We start from the raw sequence: 7,985 nt of genomic DNA on the forward strand, positions 1-7,985 counted from the left end.
TATTACAGTATACAAGTTTCGCCCTTTCAATTTCTGATTTAGACTTTTATACAGAGTATCAGCTCCCCAATGCGTCTTTTTAATAATAGGGCTGTGGTCCATATTAAATTGGATGGTACCACTATACGACCATCCCTTAAATAAGTCCACTTATTTATCTTTATTTTATCATTCATGTCCTGAATTACCTTTAAGTTTTCTTTAGAATAGTTTAGCTCCTGATCTGTACTTACAGTTTGGATTTTATCGTCTGGTATTGAGGATAATTCCTCCTTTCCTACCTCCTCTGTTACTCATCTGGCCTCATGGTCGGCCAGGCGGTTTCCAATTTCTAAATCAGTGCCTCAATGGGCCATCTTATGTTCTTTCTTCCGGGATGACCCTCTTATAACAGAGGGTGCCATTCCTCACATCAAGGTCTGGCATGGCATATGTTCCCACCGCTCAACGCCTACTGGGTTGCAGCCAACAGCGGAGCTCAAGATTCTTCTTGGTGGCAAACACAGAGGCCAACCCAGTCTTGCCCTTGACTATGGTAGGAGGCACCTGACCAACCTTATTCCTTGTACTTTGTTGTCAATGCAGAGTTTCATCTGCGCATCCCATAACAAGTCACTGCCATGGCAAAACACACAGATTTACATCAGTAGAACTACTACAGAGTGTATTTTATTTCAGTTTTTCTGCCAATATCCCCCAAAGCCTTGCTGGCCAAGGGATATTGTTTTTATCTGAACTGGGCAGACCTCCCCCTTATCATTTTTACTGTAACAGGTAAAGCATTTTTCACCTTTCCTGGAATATATTTTCAGATACCCCTGGTTAAAAGTTCCTTTTACTTCAGGGAGGTCCTCTTTTCCTCTATTCTGTTGAATATAAATGTAAGAAACTATGGAATAGGGTGTTGTTTATTAAGATTTATGTTAAGCCCAATGTAAAGATTAGGCAACAAAAGATAACTGCCAGGTGTCCAGGATGCCGCTTGTGAAAGATAAGATAACCACCAGGTGTCCAGGATGCCGCTTGTGCATATGAATGAAGGGTCAACACCTCCACTACTTCATGAACACCAAAGTAAAAAAAAAGGTATAAAAAGGGACTGTTTGAACTGCTCAGGACGGCAGTTGGCGGAGCGCAGACTCCCCTGTCGTCCAGCGCTGTTTTTGCTCATATTCTACTTGCTATAATTAATAAAAAATTTTAATTGGATTATGATCTATTGTGGTCTCAATTTATAACAATTCTGGTGCTGTGACTCGGATAAGGAACGGTGGGCTTTGGTCCTCCGGGGAGGCGCCCCGCGACATTTCGTGGCCCCGCGACCAACAGCTTACTCCAACCTTACCGACGAACCTAAATTCTAGAATAATGAGCAATGGAGAAACCGGTAAAATCCCATAAAAATTCTGTGCACGGGAGTCCGGACGAAGACGCAGGACGCGTAAGTATATTGCGAATTTGTTCGCGGGTTTGCCGTTCGGGCGGGATTGGGTTTCCTGGAATATAACGAGTGAGAGGTTCTATATACTGAACCAAGCGAGTGCGGACTCTTAAGTACTGCGTCTCCCATCTCCCGCGAGGGACTGGGCCAGGAACAAGGGGAGCGAGTGAGTGTATGTTTGTGGATATTCCAGAAGATGGGGGCGAAGGGCAGCAAGCCTTCGACTCCCATGGGAAGGGTACCCATTGTACCTAAGAATACCCCTCTGGCATATATCTTAGACAATTGGAGATATTTCCCTGGAACTCTAGGGAAAGATAAGCAGAAGATGATAGAATATTGTACTAAGATATGGGGAGGGAAGAAAATTTCTAAAAATGTCTTTTGGCCAGTCTATGGGTCAGAAGAAGATTGGGTAAGACAGCAATTAAACCTCTGGGTTAATAATAAAAAACCCCCTAACCTGGAGGAGAGTCGATATGCGGAAGTGTGGCTAGAAAGACCGGGAGCTAGACTTTACCCACTGAATGAAATAAAAACTAAACAAAAGAAAAAGCAGGAAGAGTTGGACGAAACCCTTCTAACCCCCCCTCCTTACATTCCTCCTCCTGCTCCTGCAGAGGTCCCCAGAGCGCCCACTCCCCCACCAGAGTCGGAACAAGGGTCTCCCCCTCTTCCTAGACGCATAACTAGAAGTCAGAAAGGGGCAGCTCAGATGTACCCCCTAAGGGAAATACCCATGGGGGGACCTCAACCTGTGATCGGATATATTTCCGTACCCCTAAACTCGGCTGACCTACGAGATTTTAAAAGAATCGAGATGGGAAACTTAATTGAGGACCCACTCGGAGTGGCAGAAGGATTAAATCAATTTTTTGGGACCAAACCTTTATACTTGGGATGAGATGTAATCTATCCTTGGTCAATTATTTACTACCGAGGAAAGAGATATGATTAGACGAGCAGGAATGAGACTGTGGGATGCTCAGCATGCCTAGGAACCCCAAGCAGATATTAAATGGCCACTCCAAAGACCTAATTAGGATAATCAGGATCCAGTGCATAGAACTCATATGCAGGACCTGAGAACTATAGTAATTCAGGGGATTAGGGAAGCAGTACCCTGTGGCCAGAATATCAATAAAGCATTTAATGAAATGCAAAAGAAAGATGAAAGCCCTACTGAGTGGCTGGAACGACTGAGGAAAGCCCTTCAGCTGTACTCTGGGGTAAATCCAGACGACCCTTTAGGGTAAGCGCTCCTAAAAACTCAGTTTGTGGCAAATAGGAGAGTCAGGGGCTCTATATCTTAGGGGACCGGAGTCATCATGAGCCCTTGATAAAATTAAAAATAGGTCCCCATAAACAAGAGTTCACCTTTTTAGTAGACACTGGGGCTGAAAAATCAACTATTAAGCAAATACCTGAGGGATGTAAAGTTTCCCCTGAAAAAGTACAAGTAATTGGGGCAAAAGGAGAACCCTTTAAAGTAAGCAAAATCAAAAATGTGGTATTCGAAACTGAAAATAAATTTGGAATGGGTGAACTCTTGCTCGTCCCTGAAGCAGAATTTAATCCGTTAGGACGAGATTTAATTGTTGAATTGCAATTAGAAATTAAAATAAAAAATCAAGGGCTAACAGTGATATGGAGAAATAGTGTGAAATGGCGACAATGGACATCGATTGTGATTGCATATGTCTGCTCAAGGAATGTGGGTATGGTGACTGGTCATGGGTGCGATGTCTGGTCACATAGGCACACAGCTCTGAGGAGACAACTACAGTTTTGAGGAGACGCCTGCCCTTCTTCCCCTAACAAAGGGGCTATTTATAAAAAGGATGAGAAAAGGATGAGAGATATTCCAATGCTATCTAGAGGGAGGGAGTGCTAAGTCTCCTTGCTGGAGAAGATCGGATGGTCTCAAGGACATGAATCACCTACAAACCTGCAAGACCACCACATTCCAGGCAAAGGACTGATAAGCTAATTAACATACAAAGCGGGGTTTAGGTAACAAATATGTATAGGCGTTAATTGAATATTCATTTGTTTTATTGTATAAATGTGAGATGGTTCATCATTTCGGGCATGCACGCTTGTGGAGGAGCGATCCCCCGTGTATCTGCGCTCAATAAACATACCTACTTTATAACTTTCGAGTTATAGAGTCTAATTCCGCACGTCAGTTTGGCGAGCCAGCCAGGAGGATTTCTGCTCGGCTGAGGGACCAGCTGCGGAGCGGACGCTCCTAGGTGCACCCCGGGAGATTTCCTCGGAGGCCTTGTGACGGAAAGCGGGGGGCGGGACGGAATAAGGCGGAATCTCACAGGAACAAGAGGGACCTCACAGCAAAAGTAAAAGGGAAACTTTTGCGTAGGAAAAAGAGGAAGCTAAAAACTTCTTTTAGGTTGTCTTAAGAATTGGGGAATTCCTAGAATGTAACAACTGAAATAGCGCTCTGTGTCTTGTTTTTTCTATGTGTTGTCTTGTTACATGTTCAAAACTCGGAGTTATGAAATGTATGTTGAAAAATATTAACATTCTGGTAATTCGTGGCAAATAGCGGAAAACTTAACACTCTGCTTAAGACCAGGAAAAATTGGTTTTTGTTTGTTGTTTGGTTTTTTTTGGCAATTGTTCATTGAAATGCATACTTTGTGAACTGTTAGTGTTCCTAGGTACCGTATAACATACTGCTTGTGTGACTGCGGGCTGCCCGGAGAGTGTGAATGGTGTGATTGAGATGCGCATTTTGATTTTCCGTGTATAGCTTAATTATTTTGACTAAGTGTGAGTGCAAGAGTGCTTGAGACAGGCGTTTGAGTGCAAAACAAGTAAGAAGCTCTATCCGCGTTTCTGACCTTGGGTGGCTAAGGCGGCCAGAAAAAAAGAAAAAACAAAGTAATTAAAATTGCAAAATGGGAAATGGAAGGAGTAAGCCCTGTGAAAAATCGCCCTTGGGTTGTATATTAAAACATTGGAGTGATATTTTAGGACATGGTGGTACCGAAAATAGAAGGAAATTGGTTAAATATTGTAATCAGTGGTGGCCTTTGTATAAATTGGAGAGTGATGTGAAATGGCCTCAGGAGGGAGGAACGTTAGATTATAACACTCTCCTGCAATTAATGTTGTTTCTGAGGACAGAGGGAAAATGGGATGAAGTATCATATGCAGACATGTTCTTTGTCCTCCAGGACAAACCTGAGTGGCAAAAGGACTGTGGATTAGTACCCCCTCGGGATCCTATGGTACTAGCACTAGAAAGAGTGTGGGATTAACATCACCTGATCTTTGATTGTGGCTCTAGAAAAGGATAGGAAAAACCTGAGACCTAAACTAGAAAGATGTTCTTTTTGAAATTTTTGTGTTAAAAAGTTCAGGTTGCGGTTCCTTCTGTGGAACAACCAGAATGAAACACGTTGTAAGATATAAAAACTTGTACTGATGTATGTAAGATCTGAAGCGGGGTGTGTGTGTGTGTGTGTAAGTGTTGGGGTGAGTTTGTACAAACCCCCGTACCCCCTCGAAGGTGCGACTGAATCATGCTGGGATGCATGGCAGGGTGTTTTCTGTTTGCCTGCAAAGGATGATATGTAAGAACACAGACTTAAAGCAACAAGTAGCAGATTTGCATTCAGGGTAAGAAAGAGTTAAAACAGAAGTGCTGCTGCAGAGGCAGGCTTGTGTAACCTGCAGAGCAGGAAGAGCATCTCCTGCTCCCTTCTGCTGGGGAGGAGGAGGGGGTTGCTGTTGCTGACGATTGAGCAGAAGGACCTGATAATGTCACCCCAATTGCTGCAGCATTTGCAGTACAACAGGACCGGTAACGGCCCCTCTAGGGCAGGGAATGGGTATGAGGTGGAATTTCAGTGAATACAAAAACAACTTACTTGTTAAACTTCAGTAAAAAATAAATAAATAAATAAATTTGTTACAGTTGTGGGAGCTGCTGGCCACCAGGAAAACATCCTGAAACCTTTAAAGTACAAAGTAAAAAAAAAAAAAAAAACAAATAAGAATGCCAAATTCACTAAAATCTTTGTTGGCATGAGATTTATTAGAACATCTAGACGTTTAAAGAAGGAGAAATGAAATTAAAAGTTAAATATGATCAAGTAATTGAAATATTGAGCTTATCTTTAATTCAACAGAAAAGAGGAAAAGAGGACCTCCCTGAAGTAAAAGAAATTTTTAACCAGGTGTATCTGAAAATATATTCCAGGAAAGGTGAAAAATGCTTTACCTGTTACAGTAAAAATGATAAGGGGGAGGCTTGCCCAGTTCAGATAAAAACAGTATCCCTTGGTCAGCAAGGCTGTGGGGATATTGGCAGAAAAACTGAAATAAAATACACTCTGTAGTAGTTCTACTGATGTAAATCTGTGTGTTTTGCCATGGCAGTGACTTGTTATGGGATGTGCAGATGAAACTGCATTGACAATGAAGTACAAGGAATAAGGTTGGTCAGGTGCCTCCTACCATAGTCAAGGGCAAGACTGGGTTGGCCTCTGTGTTTGCCACCAAGAAGAATCTTGAGCTCCGCTGCTGGCTGCAACCCAGTAGGCGTTGAGCGGTGGGAACATATTGCCATGCCAGACCTTGATGTGAGGAATGGCCCCCTCTGTTATAAGAGGGTCATCCAGGAAGGAAGAACATAAGGTGGCCCATAGAAGCACTGATTTGGAAATTGGAAACTGCCTGGCCGACCATGAGGCCAGATGAGTAACAGAGGAAATAGGAAAGGAGGAATTCTCCTTAATACCAGACGATAAAATCCAAACTGTAAGTACAGATCAAGAGCCAAACTATTCTAAAGAAAACTTAAAGGTAATTCAGGACATGAATTATAAAATAAAATTAAGTAAGTGGACTTATTTAAGGGATGGTTGTATAGTGGTACCATCCAATTTAATATGGACCACAGCCCTATTATTAATAAGACGCATTGGGGAGCTGATACTTTATATAAAAGTCTAAATCAGAAATTGAAAGGGCGAAACTTGTATACTGTAATAAAACAGGTGACTCAGCAATGTGAAATGTGTTTACGCAATAATCCCAATACAGCAAATAAAATAAAACTAGGGAACATTAGCAGAGGGAATGTTCTAGGGTGTTATAAATTGAGACCACAATAGATCATAATCCATTTAAAATTTTTTATTAATTATAGCAAGTAGAATATGAGCAAAAACAGCGCTGGACGACAGGGGAGTCTGCGCTCCGCCAACTACCTTCCTGAGCAGTTCAAACAGTCCCTTTTTATACCTTTTTTTTTACTTTGGTGTTCATGAAGTAGTGGAGGTGTTGACCCTTCATTCATATGCACAAGCGGCATCCTGGACACCTGGCGGTTATCTTATCTTTCACAAGGGGCATCCTGGACACCTGGCGGTTATCTTATCTTTTGTTGCCTAATCTTTACATTGGGCTTAACATAAATCTTAATAAACAATACCCTATTCCATAGTTTCTTACAATCCCCCCTTTTTTTCTTTTTATCCTATTATTGTTTATTAGACGCTGCTTTCATTCTCGGCACTGCGAACAAACCTTTTTCCACAATCCCAACATTTATCATAACACTCACAAGGTAATACCTCACAATTACAATAGGCATAGTTTTCACGTGGCATAACGCATTCGCAACAATCTTCATCCTCATTAATAGATACACTCTTATATTTTGCCCTAGACCTCGTAGTTAAAATAAGCAATTTAGCTATGTCAAACCGTTCTCTAATAAAGTGTAAAATATAGCGTAATATACAAGGCCCAAATATAAGTCCCAGAATCAACATAATAAGTGGTCCTGCTAAAGCAGACAACAAAGTGGTTAGCCAAGGTGAGATATTAAACCAGTTTTCATACCATGACCTGCCCGCCTCACGATCTTTCTTACGTTGATCTAACCTTTTCCGGAGTTCAGACATGGTGTCCTGGACTACTCCCGTATGGTCAGCAAAAGAGCAACATTCTTCATTGAGAGCTACACATAACCCTCCTTCCTTTAAGAACAATAGATCTAATCCTCTTCTATTTTGCAGCACTACTTCTGATAGAGACTTTACTGAAGTGGCTAAATTTTGGATAGATTGTTCTATTTTTGCTAAATCCTCATCTACAGCCATCTGCAAACTTTGTAATTCCTGACCTTTTACTAGGGAGGCTATGCCTGTACCTGCTCCAACTCCGCCCGCTATCAGCAGTGTAGCTAGGGTTACCACTGTAATTGGCTCTCGTTTTTGTCTATTCAGGTCTCCTTCAAAGTGGCGTAACACCTCCTCAGAGGTGTGATAGATCAGACGAGGAACAATAATCACCTGTACACAAAACTGAGATTGATTAAACACGTTTAGGGATAGGCAAGGCGTTATTCCGATGTCTGAACAAACCCATTTAGCTCCTGGTGTCGGGATAGCCCATTTGTCATTTTGATTCTTGTGTTTCTCTATATTGGTGTTAGTGACTGTTCGGTTGCACAAAGGCTGATACTTTTCGGGCACTGTACCTATACATTTTCCTTGACCTGTTACTA

This window comes from Falco peregrinus, chromosome W (genome assembly GCF_023634155.1).
Source record: "Falco peregrinus isolate bFalPer1 chromosome W, bFalPer1.pri, whole genome shotgun sequence".
Classification (NCBI taxonomy): Eukaryota; Metazoa; Chordata; class Aves; order Falconiformes; family Falconidae; genus Falco; species Falco peregrinus.